This window comes from Mauremys reevesii, linkage group 3 (genome assembly GCF_016161935.1).
Source record: "Mauremys reevesii isolate NIE-2019 linkage group 3, ASM1616193v1, whole genome shotgun sequence".
In the NCBI taxonomy this organism is placed as follows: Eukaryota; Metazoa; Chordata; order Testudines; family Geoemydidae; genus Mauremys; species Mauremys reevesii.
The window spans coordinates 192,616,277-192,638,806 of record NC_052625.1 but is presented as its reverse complement, the minus strand read 5'-3'; the positions used below and the strand labels follow the sequence as shown (position 1 = coordinate 192,638,806).

General features: G+C 44.1%; 1 protein-coding gene across 3 annotated transcripts in view; it reads right to left on the bottom strand.

Annotated features, from left to right (window-relative positions):
- Positions 1 to 22,530, bottom strand: part of PTCHD4 (patched domain containing 4) — a 124,083-nt gene that overhangs the window by 100,941 nt on the left and 612 nt on the right. The window contains exon 1 of one of the 3 annotated variants that reach the window (XM_039531996.1): positions 16,532 to 16,628. The exons of the other annotated variants lie outside the window; for them this stretch is intronic. The gene's annotated coding sequence lies outside the window, so the exon portion shown is untranslated. Of the gene's footprint in view, positions 1 to 16,531; positions 16,629 to 22,530 lie in introns of those variants that run through there. 3 annotated transcript variants of the gene reach the window in all.

Below are 22,530 nucleotides of genomic sequence, written 5' to 3'. Positions count from 1 at the left end.
AGGGTCTGCTGGTCCCGTGGCTTCGGCGGACCTCCCGCAGGCTGCCGCCGAATCCACGAGACTGGGGACCTCCTGCAGGCCAGCTGCCAAAGGCAGCCTGCCTGCCGTGCTTGGGGCGGCAAAATACCTAGAGCTGCCCCGACCCCTACCTAGACCTTCTAGAAATGGAAAGAAGTATACCTCTACCCCGATATAACACGACCCGATATAACACAAATTCGGATATAACGTGGTAAAGCAGCGCTCTGGAGGGGGGGCAGAGCTGCGTGCTCCGGCGGATCAAAGCAAGTTCGATATAACACGGTTTCACCTATAATGCAGTAAGATTTTTTGGCTCCTGAGGACAGTGTTATATCAGGGTAGAGGTGTATATACTGGGTGTGGTGGAGTCCACCACCAGGTACCCTGAGGCCAATGCTCTATCAAATGTAGAAGCTGAAACTGTGGCTACTGTCCTAATTATCATTTTTAGCAGAGTAGGTTTTCCCAGGGAAACCTTGTCAGCCCATGGTGCAAATTTCATGCAGAGCCTCGCTCTAAAGGCTTATGACAGGGAAATAGTCCATTTCAAGCAAAAACAAAATGTAGTGGCAGATCCATTATCAAGAATAGGAAACCCTGAGGTGACACTCCTTCTCATAGACTCATAGACAAATAGACTTTAAGGTCAGAAGGGACCATTATGATCATCTAGTGTGACCTCCTGCACAACGCAGGCCACAGAATCTCACCCACCCATTCCTGTAACAAACCCCTAACCTATGTCTGAGTTATTGAAGTCCTCAAATCGTGGTTTAAAGACTTCAAGCTGCAGAGAATCCTCCAGCAAGTGAGCTGTGCCCCATGCTGCAGAGGAAGGTGAAAAACCTCCAGAGCCTCTGCCAATCTGCCCTGGAGGAAAATTCCTTCCCACCCCCAAATATGGCGATCAGTTAAACCCTGAGCATGTGGGCACGACTCACCAGCCAGCACCCAGGAAAGAATTCTCTGTAGTAACTCAGATCCCACCCCATCTAATATCCCATCACAGACCACTAGTCATACTTACCTACTGATAATCAAAGATCAATTGCCAAATTAATTGCCAAAATTAGGCTATCCCATCATACTATCCCCTCCATAAACTTATCAAGCTTAGTCTTGAAGCCAGATATGTCTTTTGCCCCCACTACTCCCCTTGGAAGGCTGTTCCAGAACTTCACTTCTCTAATGGTTAGAAACCTTCATCTAATTTCAAGTCTAAACTAGTGTCCAGTTTATATCCATTTGTTCTTGTGTCCACATTGGTACTAAGCTTAAATAATTTCTCTTCTTCCCTAATATTTATCCCTCTGATATATTTATAAAGAGCAATCATATCCCCCCATAACCTTCTTTTGGTTAGGCTAAACAAGCCAAGCTCTTTCAGTCTCCTTTCATAAGATAGGTTTTCCATTCCTCGGATCATCCTCGTAGTCCTTCTCTGTACCTGTTCCAGTTTGAATTCATCCTTCTTAAACATGGGAGACCAGAACTGCACACAGTATTCCAGATGAGGTCTCACCAGTGCCTTGTATAACGGTACTAACACCTCCTTATTTTTGCTGGAAATACCTCGCCTAATGCATCCTAAAATGGCATTAGCTTTTTTAACGGTCATATCACATTGGCGGCTCATAGTCATCCTGTGATCAACCAATACCCCAAGGTCCTTCTCCTCCTCTGTTACTTCCAACTGATGTGTCCCCAATTTATAACTAAAATTCTTGTTCTTAATCCCTAAATGCATGACCTTGCACTTTTCACTATTAAATTTCATCCTATTACTATTACTCCAGTTTACAAGGTCATCCAGATCTTCTTGTATGATATCCCGGTCCTTCTCTGTGTTAGCAATATCTCCCATCTTTGTGTCATCCGCAAAGTTTATTAGCACATTCCCACTTTTTGTGCCAAGGTCAGTAATAAAAAGATTAAATAAGATTGGTCCCAAAACTGATCCCTTCTTACACCATGTTTGTGCTGGGGGTGTGATGCTGACAGACTAAGTGCCAGCTCATGCCAAGGTCCCCCTGTCTCAACTGAACACTGACAAATGCATATCAGGAATCAGTCTGGCTCACCTGTGTATTGTTAAAATAGTTATCAATTCTAAGACTGTTTAGACTTCATTCATTTCACCAATGGCATCTGTGCCCCCTATTTTAAGATAATATTAAGCATTTGCATCGAAAGCCTCTGTGACTGTGTAAGTCACCAGCCAGGAAAGAGTTTGAAATTTAAGATTGTAATTAATTTGTGTACATACCGGTATGTTTACCTCCTTTAACCTGGTAAATAACTCTTGTTGCCTTTTTCTATTTAATAAATCCACATATAGTTTACTATAGGATTGACTACAAGTGTTGTCTTTGGTGTGAGTTCTAAAGTGCATTTGATCCAGAGTAAGTGACTGGTCTTTTGGGACTGGGAGTAACCTGAGTATTCCTGTGATTCTTGGTGTAAAGGACAATCTATCACATAGCTATGCTCACCTGGATGGCAAGACACACCGGAGTACCCAAGGGGGCTGTCTGTGACTCTGTGTTAAGGCTGTTTAGTACTTGAGGAGTTTACACTTGATAATTGGTTGGTGAAATCCAAGTATAGAACTCACAACTAGTTTGGGGGTTGTGCCCTGCATCCCAACAGTCTGCCCTGAAGTTGGTACTCATGCTCTTGGGCCACTGCAGGACAGCTTGACACTTAGTTCCACCAGAAATCTATTTCTTATTATGTCAAAAGTTCCCCAGCTCTCCAGATGCCCACAGAGTTAAAGGCTAAACAAGATCCAAATTTCTACTATAAAACCTCCTTGCAAGACTTCTTGAAATAGCACAAAGGAGGAAAAGGCACAACCCCATTTTTTAAACTTTCCAGTTTATTTTTAAATCCCAGATGAAGTTATGAGGGTGGGGGAAAAGTAGGGGAAGGCAGTGTACAAATGTTTGTCTACATATTAAAGATGTTCTCTTCTTAAATTATTATAAGTAAGGAAACTTGGTTTAGTTGAAAGGTTTCCCTGTAGTTCAGTGAAGCCAAACAAGCCCAAGCACCAGAAAGAAAAATGTACTAGAAACAAAAGGGAACTAGGGCCACCTGTTTTACTCAGTCCCAGTGAAATGTAAAAGTTAACAAAAGGATGGTAAATGATGACGAATAAATTAGATTCATAAAAATCATTTCAGTTCTACCAAGCTAAGGTATCAATAACACAGGGAACTGCTTTTTAAAATGGTGTTTTATGTTGGCATGTGTCCCCTCAATTTTCACGTGGCTCTGCTCTTCCTGGTGTCTCCTGGAACCTGAAGCAGAAATACTAATATACCGTGATAACGCTTTATCAAAGGGGGAGGAAAAAAGCATGGAAATACTGAGAGTCGGGCAGGAAAGCATAATACAGTGAGATTTCCAGAACAAAGAGGTTTTGAGGTTAACTTTCAGCTAAGCGTTTGAAAGTGTAGATGCTTATCCAAGCCCAGCCTTTGAACCTCACTATAGACCCTATTAGCCTGTACTTTTTGCAGGGAGCCATCTTTTTCATGTTACCTCAAAAAGCAGCAACAGGAAATGGGCAAGGCAGCTATAATGAAGTCTGTTAACACTTCCAGCAGAAAATCCCTTTTTAGGGGATAATTAGTCAGCTGTTAATTTTCTTCTTCTTCTTTGGTCTCAAACTTGGCACAGCAGTACAGGTTCTCTACCCAGGAGTATTCCCCGTCCCCACACACATTGGTTTTTAATGAGTTTGGCCACTTTATAATCAGAGACAGCCAAAACAAAAAGGCTCATTTCAAATGCGTGGTTTCACTTTCCTGACATACATCTTGACCTTTGAACAAGTTATAGGTTGTCAGAAATGTAACCGAGGCCTGATCCTGCAGTTGGATCACCACTGAGACTCTCACAAAGTCCTCTTGAATTCAGTGCAGTCTGTGTGCATGCAAAGGTCCCCCATGTGGCTCTGATTTCAGGCTTGGGGCTTTTGCTTGCACATAACCTCCTTTCAGATCACTTTTTAAAGACACACACCCTCTGTTATAAAGCCAACTGTTAGCATTGCCCCTAAGGTCTGAATGGGGTGTTGTGTATCATTCTTCTACTACGTGTTTTGTGTTTGTAACTAAACAATTCACAGTGTCACCCCCACCTCTGAATTTCTCAGCATTTCCTCTCTGGGTCAAATCCTGGCCCCAACAGGAGTTTTTCCATTCCCTTAACAGGGCAGGATTTCACACCATATCTTTCTTGTATCATGTAAGCTCTTTGGAACAGGGACCATCTTTATTTTTGTGGTCTCAGCACTGAACACCTTGCTAGTGATGAATGGTAACAATCATTGTGTCAGGGATGGGCCCCCAAATGGAAAATTTTGGATTGGCTCTAGATCCTACAGTCTATGAAATGTTCCAGTCTGGAAGTTTCGTTTCAGCCCATCTCTAAGGGCCAATGCTCCATATGACTCAATGCACACTGGGTGAATTTCACTCCGGAAAACAGCCAGCACAAGATTTATGGATCACTTAGAGGAAGGTGTTTCTAGTGTTAGGACACAGGAGACCTGGCTTTAACACCTGCTCTTCCACAGACTTCCTGAGTGACCTTGGGCAAACCACATAGGGCCAGCTTGTCACAGGTGTTTCGGTGCCTAACTCCCAGTGAAATCAATGGGAGCTGGGCACCAACAGACAATTGAGGATTTGGGCCTTAATCTGTCAGTGCCTCAATTCTCCATCTGTAAAATGGGGGTGTAACATGGGAGCCTCTCTCTGTTAGCACCTCCCCTTGTGGTGAGATGGAGCCACACCGTCCCCTTGTGTCCAAATTCTGAGTTTGTCAAGTCCTTGTTCTGACCCAAGCCCTCCTGGCCCTGTCAAGATAGTGGGGAGGCAGAAGATCTGCATCTCTAGCAAGGGCTAATCAGCCTAGTCTCCTGGGTTTGAGACCTTCTCCAAAAGCCCCTGGCTGCAATAAGGAGGGGAACCCAGGCCCACCCACTCCCCTGGGTTCCAGCTCAGGGCCCTCCTTTGGAACAACCAGAACCAGCCCTCTCAGTCCCTTGCGGCTCCCTGAGCTACTTCCTACCTCTCTTGCTCTGTAGGCTTCCCCAGCCTCTTGTCCTACTTCTCCCTTTCTGGAGTGTTGGTTTCCCTGGCGGCGTCTCACCAGCCTGCTGGAGGGATCCTCCCTCTGCCACCCTGATCACTTGCCTTGCAGCCCTTTTATCCTGCCAATCAGCTTCAGCTGAGGGAGCAGGCAGGCAGTTGCTTCATAAACCTTTTAACTGCTAAACCAACATGTGGTGTATAGCCCCCCTCCAGGGAATAACCCCATGGGGTTGTTGTGAGGAGAAAGACATTAGACACTGAGGTGCTCAGATACTGTGGCGATGGGGTCATACAAGTACTTAGGTTAGATACTTCGGTCCTACTTAAAACCATAGGCTCTGCACAGGCGCGAATTTCATGAGGTGTGATTTTTAAAACACAGCACTCACGACTGCAGCTGTAGAATGCTATTGTATTTATGAGACTGCACCATGTCAATGTGCATTGCTCTTCATGGTTGCCAATACTCCCCAATGAGTCCTTGCAGCGCTGCTGTGTTTTAGTTGGCCGACTGCTTTTGTGCTGGTTAGGGTGAGGGGAACAGACCATTGCTCCGCCACTGCTGTTTTTTGCTTGTGGTCATTGATTTCATTTTAAACTCAGGTTGTCGAGAGCTGGGGCATTTTACATTTCTCATGTGCTTAAATCTAAATAAATATTGGTTAAAAATGGGGTGGCTCTTCCCTCCATGTTCTCTCAGAGCACTGAACTAAGCTGTGATCGTATGAGACTACAATAGGAGATCAATTTCATTCTAGAAAGATATTGGTGTTTATTAAATAAAAGCAACAATGAAAGCTCCGTGGACTCTGTGATAGCATGGACAGCGGGTGAAGCTTCCCCTTGGGGAGGCTAGCCTCCTGCCCCACCTCTTTTGGCCAAGGCCACACCCTCACATGCTGCTCTCAGTCCCCATGTGGCCGCCGGCTGGGGCAGGGGAGGCTGAGAGCTCAGCCAGGACCATGGTGGAGCTCTCAGCCCTGGCTGGAGATCCAAGCCCGGAGCCCCTCTCTCATTCCTCCCCTCCACCATTCAACCCTTGGCTCCATCCCTGTTCCACACTTTCCCCTGTGGCCCCACCCCCATTTTGCCCCCAGTCCACCACTTCTCCCCGAGGCCCCATCCCATGTGCTCCTCCCGCCTGGCCCTGCTGTGGTCCCAACACTGGAAAAGCTCTGTGCCCCTGCTGCAGCTCCAGGGCTGTTTCAGGGAAAGATTTTTCTGGGCCCTCCAAATCTGCTCCTCCTCCTCCCAGTGGCATGAGATTTGGGGAGGCTTAGCCTCCATTACGCACTGCCCACAGCTCCATGGATTCTATGATAGCTTAGTTTATTAGAGTGCTAAGCACTGCACAGATACTAAGTAAGAGACACTCCCTGCCCCAAAGTTCTCACATTCTACACAGACAAAGGAGGATGGAAGCAGAAACAGAAAGGTGAAGTGGTCAGGGTCCACCGCACTCCTGTGGCAGAGTCCGAAATAGAACCAAGGTCTCCTTGCCATAGTCCCATGCCTAATCCACTGGACTACAGCATTTTAGCTTTAATATAGATTCTCTTGTTGCCCTTTGTCAAGTCACCTAAACTTTCTGTCTTGGTTTCTCCATCTGAACAATTGGGATAATACTACTCTGCTTCACAGGCGGGTTGCGAAGACTAACTCGTTAAAAGGAAAGTCGTTCTCTCTTGCCACAGAGGGCAGGACATGAGGGAATGGGTTCAAATGACAGCATATGAGATTTAGATTAAATCTCAGGAAAAACTTCCTAACTGTAAGAACAGTAGGACAATGGAACAGGCTGCCTTGGGAAGCTGTGGAAGCTCCTTCATTGGAGGATTTCAAAAAGAGGTTGGATAGCCATGTGTCTTGGATAGTTTAGACGCGACAAATCCTATTGACCCGGACTGCATTTCAACTGGAATCATAGGACAAGCTGGACGGAAGCCAGTGGAAGCATTTAAGCTGGGACCAGTTTGAACTTTTTTTAACCCTCTTGCTTGGTGTTTATCTTTAAGGCTCACATGACAACTCGCAGGCATGTTCAGGGGCTCAGTGATGACAGGGGGTTAGACTGGATGACCCTTGCAATCCCTTGTAACCCTATGGTTCTAGGATAATGTCTGGCGAGAGCTCTGTCAGTGCAAACATGCACCTGTGTGTAGACAAAGCCCGTCAGCTAATTTTGTTATTTTCTGTCCAGGTTTCTAATCACTCCAAACTCCTTTGTATAAGTTCTCTGACCCAGCTGGTGTTCACAACTCTTCCCATTTTAATGCCATCTGTGAATTTCATTAATGTGCTATTCACTTCCACTTCCAGATAATCAATGAAGATATTATAACACTGATCCCTTAGGTATCCCACCAGATATCCCCACAAACTTGATCCATTGCCCTTTATCATGATTCTTTGTTTACAGTCTTTGATCCAGTTTCCAATCCACATGACAGGCTTCCTGTGCAAGCCAATTTGAATTAATTTTTCAATTAGGATTTCCTCACAGTCCTGTATTGGCTAGGGAACTTCGTAGGCCTTTTATGTCTCTGACTTCTTTGGTGATACGATAAAAAGGCAGGAGATGGTCACTGAAAACAGAAACAGGACTGGATTTATCAAGCTTTGCCACAATATTCCTCCTTCAAGTTAGGAGAACACATTCAGGGCTCCCCTTAAGAGGAACAAAGAAATCTCCTTACATTATTTTTTAAAGAGTTATTTTATTTTCAAAGTAAACAAGTGGGGCCAATTCCTAACTCCTTGGAGGTTCTCCCTTAACAGTTGTTTTCACAGATGATTTTGCAGCCATATCCTGGCAGGCTACAGACCCTCAATGCACCCCCACCTACTTACTCAAGATGATTAACATACTCTGCCAGGATCAGGAGTAATCAGCATGAGGGAAGGGTGCATGTGAGTCACAGGCAGAATAGGGAAGTCCATACTAAAATCCATACACCACATCTTCTGACCCCACTCTAGGGGGTCATCAGCTCAGTATATGCAATGAGTGTTGTTCCTCAACTCCATGGGGTGTGCAGGAGCCCTGCTGCATACATGTTTCCCCCCACATGGGTACAGAGAAGAGCCAGGTGGAATTAGCTCCATAGACAGGATAGTTAAAGGATGTAGGCCAAGATCGACTTCACCTCAAATGATCCCTTGAAATATGTGTTAACTACTTATGCTAAACAATCTGTTCCACCTTGTATTTAGCTGTGGCACTGAGTTAGTTTCCTGCACCTGAAGAAGAGCTCCATGTAAGCTCGAAAGTTTCTCTCTCACTAACAGAAGCAACGCCAATAAAAGATATTACCTCCCCCATCTTTCTCTCTCAGATCCTCAAAGGTTTTTATGTGTGCAACTCCCTTTGAAATCAATTGATTTCTCAGGCTTTGCCACTCTACAAAGTTAGGAGAATGTGTTCTTCTGGGCCACACTTCATTGCACAAATTTCAGCAAAAGCAAAGTCATCAACTGTCCATTCTGGGCCATTCTCTGATTTTGCTACAAAGCGTTTGACCATAATGCAGCAAGAGAAAATGTGTTCTCTGTTACATATCTATTTTCCCTGCACTTGTTATTGTCTCCTCAGGGAAAGGTTGGGGCCTCCACAAAGAAGCCAGACTCACAGTTTAAGAATTACGGTTCTAAGTATATTCAGGGCTGGTAAGAAATGACAAAAGACTCATTTCAGCCATCCTTTCTCGGTGAACCTGCTGTGACAAGAACATTATGCCTATGCAATTATAAGATTTGGAATTTACACAACACTTTTAACTTTCTGGGGTCCCCCCCCCTCAGATGAAGAAAATGCACACAGAGAAAAGGTGGCAGAAGTTATAATGTAATAAACTTGATTCTCCTAGGAGAAGTCTCTATAATTACATTCCCTTTGAAACAGAGACACAATGTAATAGCTGAGGACAGTGTGGCTTCCTAAGCTTGGAAAACTCCTGAATTTTAATTTTTGTGATAAATCTAAAGCTTAATGCTTGAACTAATCTTGGAGCCTAGGGAAAGAATGGGCAGGAGAGGCATTCGTAAATAATCTGAAATGTTCTTGTCTCTTTGCTGGTATACTTCTGACTGCAGCTTCTGATGTAATTTACAATGATAAATCTGTTGTGTTCCAACTGATTCACTAGTTCCTATGTGATAGGCAGAGAATCAGTAACATACAGGAATATTAATGCTCGTGAAGGAATAAATACCACTGGGGAAACATTAATGCTCCCAAAGAATAACACGCAAATATTCCTAACAAGCAACAGCTTTTCCATATGGACACAAAAGCATGGTGTAAACAACTGCTCTTGAGTATATTTCATATTCATGATCCTTTTGCCTTTTGCGAACGTCCTTCGGAACAAAATTTCACTCAGCAGAATGTTTGTGAATGAAGGAAGCCGAGGACACAAGCAAAGCCAATTATGGGTTCTATTAGCAAAACTATAAATGAATACTATGTGCTGCTGCTGCTCAGCTCTCCTTTGATAAAGCATTTAATTAATCGGTCACAACTCACTCCAAGAAACCATTCTGGAAAATGAAGACATGCTACTGACTTACTGCCATTAATACTTCATTGCAAACAACCAGTTGAGGTTGTTTGGGGAGCAGGAAAGGGTGCTCTAGGGTGAAGACTCTGGCACCTTCCCACCTGGGGAAGTTGGATAATGAGAATGAAATGACATTAACAGCTGCTTTCATCTCAAAGGGCCTACAGAGTGCTTTACAATCATTAATTCATACGGAAACTATATTTTGGGATCACACAGCACAACTGGAAATGCAGCCACCTTTTTTGTGGGGGAAACTGTAATAATACGCAACTGATAGAATGGTCAGGAGCCCAGGTTGTTCAAGTGTGAGGCACGAATCTCAGGTGCCATTCTTGGCTCTAGTGTGTGGGGTTGGGCAAGACCCTTCACTTCTCTGCATTTTTGTTTCCCCCTTTATCTGTCTTGTCTATTTATACTGTTAAGTTCTTCAGGGCAGGGATTGACTCTTACACTGCGTTTGTACAGCACCTCGTATAATGGGACTTCTAGGCACCCATGTAATTAGAGCTGGGCAGAGAATAGAAATTCTGTTTGCTGAAGGATTTTGAAATTTGGCTTCATTTCAAATCAGAGCATTTCAAAATTCTCCACAAGGGAAAATTCTGAAAAACAGCATTCATTTCTGATCCATCAACATGTTTCAGTTTAGACTTTTTTATATTACATTATCAGTAGGGCTGTCAATTAATCACAGTTCACTCACGCAATTAACTAAAAAAAATTAATTGCGATTAAAAAAAATTAATCACGATTAATTGCACTGTTAAACAATAGAATACCAATTGAAATTTATTAAATGTTTTTGGCTGTTTTTCTGCATTTTCAAATATATCAATTTTAATGGTAAGGTTTGTATTCTGTGTTGTAGTGCTCACTTTATATTATCTTTTATTATAAATATTTGCACTGTAAAAATGATAAACAAAAGAAATAGTATTTCTCAGTTCACCTCACAAGTCTGTAGAGCAGTCTCTTTATCATGGAAGTACAAATTAAAAATGTAGGGGTTTTTTTTGTTACATAACTGCACTCAAAAACAAAACAATGTAAAACATTAGAGCCTACAACTCTACTCAGACGAACTTCTTGTTCAACCAATCACTAAGAGAAACACATTTGTTTACACTTATGGGAGATAATGCTGCCCACTTCTTAATTACAATGTCACCGGAAAGTGAGAATGGGCATTCGCATGGCACTGTTGTAGATGGGAGGCAAGATATTTATGTGCCAGATGAGCTAAAGATTCATATGCCTCACATGCTTCGTCCATCATCCCAGAGGACATGTTTCCGTGCTGAAGACACTCATTAAAAAAAGAATACGTTAATTAAATTTGTGACTGAACTCTTTGGGGGAGAATTGTATGTGTCGTGCTCTGTTTTACCCGCATTCTGCCATATGTTTCATGTTAGAGCAGTCTCAGATGATGACCCAGCACATGTTGTTCGTTTTAAGAACACTTTCACTGCAAATTTGACAAAATGCAAAAAAGATACCAATGTGGAACTTCTAAAGATACCTATAGCACTCAACCCAAGATTTAAGAATCTGAAATGCCTTCCAAAATCCAAGAGGGATGAGGTGCTGAGCATGCTTTCAGAAGTCTTAAAAGAACAACACTCTGATGCAGAAACTACAGAACTCAAATCACCAAAAAAGAAAATCAGCTTTCTGCTGGTGGAATCTGACTCAGATGATGAAAATGAACATGCGTCGGTCCACTCTGCTTTGGATTGTTATCAAGCAGAACCCATCATCAGTATGGATGCATGTACTTTGGAATGGTGGTTGAAGCATGAAGGGACATACACATCTTTAGCACATTTGGCATATAAATATCTTGTGACACTGGCTACAACAGTGTCCTGCGAACACCTGTCCTCACTTTCAGGTGACATTGTAAACAAGAAGCAGGCAGCATTATCTTCTGCAAATGTAAACAGACTTGTTTGTCTGAGCAATTGGCTGAACGAGAAGTAGGACTGATTGGACTTGTAGGCTCTAAAGTGTTACATTGTTTTATTGAATGCAGGGTTTTTTGTACATAATTCTACATTTGTAAGTTCAACTTTCATGATAAAGAGATTGTGTTACAGTACTCGTATTAGGTGAACTGACAAATAAAATGTATTTTGTTTTTTACAGTGCAAATATTTGTAATAAAAATAAACAAAGTGAGCACTGTACACTTTGTATTCTGTGTTGTAATTGAAATCAATATATTTGAAAATGTAGAAAACATCCACAAATATTTAAATAAATGATATTCTATTATTGTTTAATGGTGCAATTAATCGTGAGATTAATCATGATTAATTTTTTTAATCTCTTGCAAGCAATATTTTTTATATTACATTATCAAATACAATATTAAACTACATTTCAAAAATCTAAATGAAACATCACTGGAAATAAAAAAATGACAACATTTCATTCAGAAAATGTTCAAATGGGATGTTTTGACATTGTCAGAACTTTTCTGGGGTGGAAGGGGTGGTTCTACTAAAACAAAATTTGGGCATAAATCGACATGATTTCACAAAGAGTTTCAAGTTCAGCAGAACTGAATTTTCTGACCGAAAATGTTTTTACCCAAGTGTTTCTGACCAGCTCTATCAGTAATATAAATATAGCGAGGTCCTGTCTTCACTTTTCATGTCAATACCCTTCCCAATCACAGCCTCCCACATACCAGCCTGATGCTCTCTAGCTTTACACCCTGCACACCTGATATTTTTATATTGCTTTGGGGGAGATTTACCCTTTTGTACCCATCTCATACACATCATATACATTTCCTGATTCTCATTTGTATTTGTGCAGCATTACGGAGAAATCAGGCTGGCTGTATTTGTTAATCTCCGTTATGAGAACAAAGACATTTCTGTTTGTAAATCATGTAGCTGCACAGCCTCAGTGTGAGTAGAGCTGCAATCCAGCCCACCTCGGCCACTCCCAAACTGGTTCCTCAACAGGGCGTGCTCTCTGAGGTCCCATTTTGGGATGAGATGTAAAACCGATGTTCTGACGCCTCCGTGTCATTAAAGACCTCCAAGCACTTTTCATGAGGCACTTAGTCCTGTTCCCCAATATCCTAATCCAATATTAACTTGAGGGTCATTCAGGCCTAGTAAACATTGGCCTGCACTGGGACCACTTCAGAGACACCTCATCTCAGGAACATGTCCAAGGGAGACCCTGCCTCCCAGAGTTCCTTAGCGCTCAGACAGGGGGTGCTTTCCCTGCTCCCTCCTCAGCATACTGAATTCCACCCCCTCACATACCTGCCCAGATGCTTCTTCCTTGTCCATGATCCTCATGGTGTGAGCCTTTCACACTAGAGTGCAATAAGAAGGAGAACACAAGGGACTTCAATAGTGTCTGGCTTCTGGGAAGAGATATAGGGGGGTCAGGAGGCTTCTTAGTCATAGAATTTAAGGCTAGAAGGAACCAGTAGATCATCTACTTTGACCTCCTGTATATCACAGGCCACCAATACCATCCTCCTGGCAAGTGACCCGTCCATTTGTACTCTCCTCATCCACATAAGCGCCTCCTTTCATTTCTGTTACATGTGGCACCTTCATTTCGTGTCCTAGGCTGTTGTGTAGCTTTTTGCTATCTGTTGTTTAAAATGAAAGCTGCTTTTCAGCCCCAAATGTGCAACCTTTCTGCAATGCACAGGGTGACCCTCGCTGTTTGCGCAATCGGTGTGCACTGAGCATTGGGATTCATTGGGATGAAAGGTGCTGTGTACAAACGCAAGACCATGGTCTGAAATGATCTTTTTCCTCCTCTCAGAAAAACAGACGTTGGGCTCATTCTCTGCGACTTCTGCAACTGTAATAATGCAGTGCCTCTCTCTTACTACATAGTAAGGCTAATGCATCTTTTGTTCTTAGCGTAGTATTTTTAAAATGCCCAGCACACATCGTAGAGTGAGACCGGTGGGTGAGGTCATATCTTTTATTGGCCGAACACAAAGCGGAACCAGATCCTGCCAGAACAACAGATGCAAAACCTGCAGCCATATCTCCACTGCTATAATGATCAACACCCCCGCGAGTTCCCCCTTCGACAATGAGTGGGGGTAGCTCTCCCACTAACAGAGCACTGTGCACAGTACCACTTATGCCAGCGAAACTTATGTCACTCAGGGGGGTGGTTTTTTTACACCCTTGAGTGACATAAGTTTTGCCAATGTAAGTGGTAGTGTAGACATGGCCCTACTTAGTTCCCCAGACTTGAAGATGAGCACTGTGTAAGCTGAACAGCGTCTCTCTCTCACCAACAGAAGCTGGGCCAATAAAAGGTATTACGTCACCCACTTTGTCTCTCTAATATCCTGGGAGCAACATGGCTACAATAACATTGCATACAGCACATGGCTTATCTACTTCATTTTCTTATTTCTTAATTAGCAAGATATGCATGATCTCACATGCACACACAGCATATTCAGAAATGGAAGACAATTTATATGAGTATTCTTTTTTTTTTCTAGCTTCCTTCATCCAACTGCCCCTTATCCCCTCAGCATACACACCATACATCTAGGTATTGGCTAATGTCCATTTTTCATGCTCAGGGTCAACTTTTATTCTTGGTCCGAGCTTCTAAAGCACCTTTCCTCTGGCTGGGAAGTTCAGACACGTGTCCTCCACTAAGACTCATTGTTAGTGGAGGATTTACCAGCAAGGTGTTTTTTGAATTAGTTCTCAGTCCCACCACCAGAGAGTAAGGTCATCAACTCTGCAATGTGTCCCACCTCCACCAGTCCAGAAAAGGGAATCCTGGACCTTTCACTCTTCTGCATGGCAACACAATGCACTCTGCTCCTGGATGATTAACCCAGGGAGGGATAGCTCAGTGGTTTAAGCATTGGCTCCCTAAACCTAGGGTTATGAGTTCAGCCCTTGAGAGGGCCATCTGGGGCAAAAATCTGTCAGGGGGATTGGTCCTGGTTTGAGCAGCGGGTTGGTCTAGATGACCTCCTGAGGTCCCTTCCAAACCTGTGATTCTGTCTCTATATGTCAGGGCTGTGAAATGGATTTGAAATACTGGTATATACCACACCCATGCTTACACAGAAATACATCCACGTTCCTTTTGTCCTGACAATGGTTTTACCTTGCCAATAACTTACCAGAGCACATACTTTTTATGCTTAAAGGCAGGGTAAGGAGAACTATCACCCTATAAGTATGAGAGTAACACTGCTAATAACACAATGTAAAGTTAGTATAGAAGTAACTAGGCTAATGCCTGTATTACAAATGCCCAATTTGAAACAGCTTTTTGCAGAAGCTTGAGCAGGATCAAGCCAAGCACTTAAATCAGGTGTTTACTAAATATTACAGACAGGAGTCTACTATCAAGCAGCAGGACCAGGGATCTAGTCATGTGCACACAGCTTTCCATCTCGAGTCACTGGCTCAAATCCAGCCCAGACTGGGGTTTGGGTTTTTTTTGTAACCTCCGGTACTCATTATTATAGCATATTATTATTAATACCTAGCTCTTATATGGTACTTTTCATCAGTAGCTTTCAAAGCAGGTCACTATCATTATCCCCATTTTACAGATGGGGAAACTGAGACACAGAGCAGTGAAGTGACTTTACCAAGGTCACTCAGCAGGCTAGTAGAGGAGCTGGGCTGAGAACCCAGATCTTCTAAGTCCCAATCCAGGGCTTGAGCCACTAGGCCACACTGCCTTCCCATCATAGACCCTCCCTGCCACAAAGAGATTACTGTCTAAAGAGATAATACAATAGGTGGAAAGGGAAACTGAGGCCTAAAGAGGTGAAGCAACTTGCCCAAGGTCACATAACAAGTCAGTGGCAGAGATGGAACTTGAACCCATATCTCCAAGGCCAGTGGCCAAACCACTAGAGCACACAGCCTTGCGCTATATTGTTTGTCAGGTACCAGTAAGATCTTTGAGCCAAGGTCCTTTTTTCCTGCATACCTGCAAAGCACATATTGTATTTAACAAACAATAATAAGGTTAACTATTGTCATAATATATTTGGCACCAATTAGCATCCTGGTTGCCAGACGGAGAAAGTCCAAGGACTGCGTTGACATGAAGACTAAAATAGTCCCAAAAGGTTGGCCTTCCGCACAAGGCTAAAGTATTCCAGTAGGACTTGCATTGCTACAACCCATGCTATGAATAAACAGAGAATTTTAGTCTTCGCAGCTGTCACTCTAGCAACTAATTTGAATTTTAAAGGGAAAGAAGTGAGTCATAAATACACGGAGTAGGTGAAATCCAGCCATGGTGTGACATCAATGAAACTCACCCCAGAGATGGATTGGAACAACATGTTTGTAACAAAACAGTTCTGTCTGGGGAAAGGTACGTTTAAAAGAGAACTCTGGAAACTATGCTCCACTCTGTGTCTTTCTCTCTAGTACAACGGTGCTACTTTATTTTGTACAGCGCCTTTCACGCACCCAATAAGCAGAGACAATTAACCCCCTTTATCCAGTTCACAGAGTTATGAGCGAGAAAAGCACTTAGTGTGTCAGTATCAAAATGCCACATCCTCCCTCCCACTAAATTTGGTAAAAATACTAAAATGATGAGCCTAATTCTTGGGTTCATTTCAGTGGCTTAACCAGTTTCTTCAGGATTCCCTATGCATAAATGGGAACCCTGGGTGGCGTAGGACCAGTGAAGGGTCTCGAGAGCGTCCCTCCTCCTGGCCCCTGGCATAGGTGGCCTCCCTGGGACAAAAGGGGTATGACTGGAGCATCCCTTCACCCCAACAATGGAACAGCCCCTTGGAGCCTCATTTAGAGCAGCCCCAGAATTGCAGGAGCATAATGTTACCTTTAATCCAGGTTAGTTCTGCCCTTGCCAGCAGATGCTACCACAGTTACAAATTCTCTGTATAAAGGTACAACGGAGGAAGGTTGCTCCACATCGGATCTCAGTCAGCACTGAGTATCTGGCCTCTCTCTTCTCAGGCACGAAGCTGGACTAACCTACCCAAAAAAGAGGCCCGGCCTAATCTGCGATCCTGTGATGTCTTGAAACAGGTGGAGAATTTCATCTTTGTATCTGTTTTGTTGCACAGACTGACCCCTATCCTATCCTCCCCCGCAACTGCTTATTACCTGAATCCAGCAGTAAGGCTGCCTGACCATTTGGCACTATTGCACTCAAGGATTTGTAACTGCGGTAGCATCTACCAGCCAGGGCAGAATTAACCTGCTGCAGATACCACCGCTGCCAAACTCAGCTTCCCTCACATGCCAGCAGGTTCTAACACTGTAGGAAGCGTGGACATTCTCAGCCTCTTTGATCAAATACCGGAGGGGTTAAAGTCAGTGCTGCAAGAATGCCACAAGGCAGCTTGAAGAGCAGGTGAAGTTTTTTAAAGTTTTCCCAGTCTCTAGAGCAGGGGTCGGCAACCTTTCAGAAGTGGTGTGCCGAGTCTTCATTTATTCACTCTAATTTAAGGTTTCGTGTGCCAGTAATACATTTTAATGTTTTTAGAAGGTCTCTTTCTATAAGTCTATAATATATAACAAAACTATTGTTGTATGTAAAGTAAATAAGGTTTTAAAAATGTTTAAGAAGCTTCATTTAAAATTAAATTAAAATGCAGAGCCCCCCAGATCAGTGGCCAGGACCCGGGCAGTGTCAGTGCCACTGAAAATCAGCTTGTGTGCCAACTTCGGCACATGTGCCATAGGTTGCCTACCCCTGCTCTAGAGCCTAAGGAGAACTGAAGTGAAGTTACTTACCATTGCCTGCAAACGGTCCACCTCCCACTTTCATGCCCTTCCTAGAAACATGTGCCCCGAATGGAGCCCTCACCTTGAGCCAAAAGGATGAGATTAAAACTGTCCCCTCCCTCTGTGCTTCCTCTTCTGAGCTAAGGATCCCCTCCCCACTCAGATTTTGTTGTGATGATTTGATTTATACAGCAGCTGCCACGAGCCTCAGAGCACATTACAGAATTCAAAGCTATGGGCTCAGCTGAGCCTGAGGGTACCAGCTGCACTGCTCCAGGGGAACTGTTGGGGGGGGGTGCCTCGGGGAAGCCCAATGCTTGGAGCTCTCAGGCACCCAGGAGAAGCCTGAAAGTTGCACCACTCCTTAGGATGGAGCAACATGTTCAGCTCTTCTTTGCCTGGGGCCATGCTCTCGTCTCCTCTCCTCTCGCCCCCCTCGTGGTGACTTGTGCCCCTGGAATCACAGGGAGTCCTTGGGAAACAGCAGGCAAGGGAGATTCCTGGTACACAATTGGACTGAGCTCTTTTCACAGGACTGCTACTAGTGGTACCATGGGTGCTGCTGAGTACTTGGAAATCTGGCCCCAGAGCGGCACCAATAGCATTTGGAAACCATTTAGGGATATGAAGTGAAACCCCCCTAGACTGAGCAATGGAGGAGATAGGTAGGTTGAACACAATCTCCCATACAACACTCCACTTAACTGATTTGCAGTTATCAGAATGGCTGCGTTATGGGGAACTAATCTAGCTTAGTGTTCAGGAATGACTAATATAGAACTCAAGCAATTGCATAGGAAAATCCCAGCTCTTTGGTTGCACTTCCCAGGCCGTCTGGTGCTCCTTCTCAACAATTTTACCCAGCTGCTTCCAGAACAGACAGACCAGAACATGCGTCTGACGAAGTGGGTATTCACCCACGAAAGTTCATGCTCCAATACGTCTGTTAGTCTATAAGGTGCCACGGGACTTTTTGTTGCTTTTTACAGATCCAGACTAACATGGTTACCCCTCTGATACTTAATATACAACTGAGGGCAGGGTTACCGAAAATCTGTTTAATGAGGAGCCATTTGACCAGTGCGAAGTAGTTAAATGATGTTCAACCTGGTGTTAAATAGGTAAGAAATTTTAAGAGACAGTCTTTTGATAGAGAAATTGGAAAACAAAGATTCACAGAAAACAATGAAGTACAAGAAATAACATTCCTTGCGTGTATTTCTATCCAGTTTAATATTTTATTTCATTTTAAATATTCTCAGACATTTTTAATTGCTCCTTCTCCTAATTGGGAAAGGAAGTTAACTGGGACAACGGCTGCTTCCTGTGGGACTCAGGAGATCCAGGTTTGATTTCCTGCTCCGTCACAGAGCTCCTGTGTGAGCTTGGGCAACTCACTTATAACCAGATCCTCAAAGGTATGTAGGCGCCTAAGTCCCATTGGGACCTGGGCCTTAGTCTCTCAGTGCCTCAGTTCTCCATTTGTAAAATGGGGATGATAGCACTCCCTGTCTGCCAGAAGTGTTGTGAGGAGAATAAATATGTTAAAGAATGTGAGGCCCTCAGATACTACAGTGAGGGTGCAGGCACATAAAAACAACTTCACGCAAGCAATTGCATAGGAAAATCCCAGCTCTTTGGTTGCACTTCCCAGGCTGGCTGGTGCTCCTGCTCATCAATTTTACCCAGCTGCTTCCAGAACAGACAGACCAGAACAGCTGGTTCACTGAGACTGAGCAAAATCCCACTCATGTGGCTCACACAAAACTACCACTGAAGCCCCCGGATTTGACAAGCGTTGGCTCATTGTCATCCCTTAGCTCAGTCTGAAAAAGCAAGGCCCGCTGGAGGCTAGACTCATCGATGGAAAGGGATGGACATGTGTGCTGTTCACAAGGGTCTGTTTGAGAGAGATTGCAGGGACAAAACCAAACGCTGCTTGCAGCTGAGTAAGATCATCATTCAAGTTCTCCGGCAAACTCGGGCTGGCACACGCCTCTTGGCAGCATCAGAATAAAGACACTGGGGACATCTTTCTGGTTCACAGATAAGTGGTATAATTCTTACAAGAAATCTGGCCAATCTGAGGAGTGACCACAAAGCCCTGCCTGTAATCACTGCCCAGGGAAAAGCCCATTGGCACCAATGGGGCTAAAACCCAATGTCCTTTCACCCTTTGGCTTCAGCTTCGTTGGCTGCACTGGAAGTTTACGGGAGTAGGAGGCTGGGCTGTGAGTACAACTAGGGTGACCAGAGAACAAGTGTGAAAAATCGGGACGGGGCTGCGGGGTAATAGGCACCCATAGAAGACAAAGCCTCAAATATCAGGGCTGTCCCTATAAAATCGGGACATCTGGTCACCCTAAGTACAACAGGGGAGCAGGATCCAGTTCAGAGTGAGGGGTTTAGCTCTCCATTGTTCTGTATTCATCAAGCTGGGTCACATCACAGACTGCTTACTTCACTGTTTCAGTGAAAAGCAATAACAAAATCGAACCCCCACCCCAGCCCTCTGCCAATGCGCTAGATAATCACAATGGGACCAGGCCCCTAGGGCATTGTTCTCCCGTGCTGAACATCCAGGCAGTGATCTAGCTAAGTGGACACAGTGTAGAAAGTTTGTTTGTAAACACACGCTGACCACACAAGAACTGTCGCAGCCCTTCCTCCAATGTGCCAGGGAGTCTGAGGGAGCAAAGGCACCGCTGGTCCCAAATCAGCCTTGCTCAGATTGTGACTCTGGCCATGGGCAGAGTGGGCAGCAGTGGCTACTCAGTCAAAACTCCCCCACTGCAAGCCAGTGAGTAGGGCGGGTGTAAAGGAGGCATAGGGAGTCGGAGCTGGCTTTTCTCCCATTTTACCGGCTGGCCAAAGTAACTGGGCACACAGCAGAGGAGTAAGATGCTCTATGAAAGGGGGTGAAGTGCCTACTAAAGCACAAGGTGGCAGAGGGGGAATTATGGCTCGGAGTCTACCACCTCCCTAGTTTGCTCCTGGGATGGCACAGCGATGCACCAGCCCTCAGCCAGGGCAGGCTGGAGGTTACAAACTGCACTTCTGAGGGACCATGAACTTTGCCCACGAAAGATTGTTTAAAGCTGTCTCAGAAACACTGGGAACGTTCTTCTCCCACAGTAGTTAGTCCAAGTGGATTTTTCAGAGTTCCAGTAATACAAATAAGCAATCACAATAATTAATTCACTTTATTCTAATACAATCAGTCAGGGATTCTGGTTTCCCACAGCCATATACTGACAAGTAGATAGAAAGCACCTGCCCTGCTGAAGTTTAAAGCTAGAGACTAAGGAGCATAAATTCCTTCACCTGAGAAATGCTGAGCACCTGGCAACTTCCTTGGGAGTTGGAGATGCTTGGCAGGTACGGAGCATCTCTCAGGATCAGGCCTTTCGGCTCTGCGAAAGTCCTTACCGGTGTTTAGAATTCATCCATTACGTGTATTTCGTTCAGTCACTAGCAGATGGCAATTTTTATTTTTTTCCTTATTTATTTTTAGAGCAGGAACTCTGGACACCTTCTGGGAAAGAGAGACAGCAGATCACCCTAAACTCCTTTTGCCGTGCTCAGTTAGATGTCCCTAGGGTTCTCTCAGAGCAGCGCTTACACAAAGAAGGACATTTTTTCAACTTCACACAACCCTAATTCAACTCCAATGACCACATCTCTCCTGTTAAGAAACTTTGTTTCTTTACACAGGAGACGGTGTTGAACCAAATCCTTAGATAGTCACTCATTTTTTACTGAAACAAAACACCCAATAAGGCAAATCGACGTCTCTCTTTCAGACTGTAAACTCTTTGGGGCAAAGGACTGTTCTTACTTTTGTGTCTTGTATAATTATCAATAAATAAGAAATAAAAAGTAAGGGCAGAGTAATAATTTCAGGGTCTGGCCAGTAATTACAAAATCTCTACCATCCTCCACACCCCGGGATGCATGTCTTCTAGGGTAACCAGATAGCAAGTGTGAAAAATCGGGATGGGGTGAGGAGTAATAGGCACCTATATAAGATAAAGCCAAGAATATAGGGACTGTCCCTATAAAATTGGGACATCTGGTCACCCTAATTTCTTCCAATGAAAGGCAGAAACAAAAATCCACTAGAAGCCTCAATGTCTTGGAAGAAAGACGGTAAGACATTATCTTCCCTTTATGGGATTACACCTGACCCATGAGTAACTATGTGCTAGGTATTTCTGTGAAACTTGACTAGGTAACTCCTGCAAATAATACAATGTGTCCTGGAGGAGTCACATATGCAGTAATCCCTGAAACTTCTCTCACCAGCCTCCTGAAGACTTTACATCTCATTTGCTCTGAGCACACAAATTCTACTAATCAGCAACCAGCCTAGAAAACTCACCAGAGGTGAAAACACTATGTGGGGCGGAGGCAGCATTAAAATGGTCAGGTGTTTTGTGCTGAGTGTATGCTACTTCCATTGGCAAGATGGAAACTTAGTTAGCCTTTTGCCTTGTTTTGCCTTTGCTGGAAACCTCTTGTTGATGGAATCCATCCAGTAGTCCGCCCATCAGTCAGTGGCAGGGCTAATTATTTTCACACTGGGAGAAAATGTCCACCCCCTCCCATGCATGCAGGTAAAGAAGATGAAGAAAAGCCAGGACACCTGGAATCACCACTATACAAATCCTCTGCTGTTCCCACCACACGTACAGAGTCAGTGAGAGACAAGCGCTTACTATGTATTTGAGGAAACCCTTCTCTGGCCATGTTCAAGGCAGATGATTCTGGCATGCCAGCTGGAACTGTAGCTAGGGAATCAAGATACATTTGCACCCCAGCTCTCAATGACCAATTCCCACAAACTGTTATAGATCCCCCGCCCCCACACCTTGCTTTGATGGATTAATCCTTAAAGCTACTAGGGCAGAGTCTCACACTGGTTCCTTCATTTAATGCTTCGCATCGTTAGTTCCCTTCAACCCCCAGCCTCCCCCCCCCACCCCCTAAAAGGAAATGCAGCCGTTTTAATGCTTCATATTTTTGTTCCCTCTTTGCTGGTTAGGACAAGAAATGAAGTGCTGCCTCTTTAATTGGCAGAAGCATGCA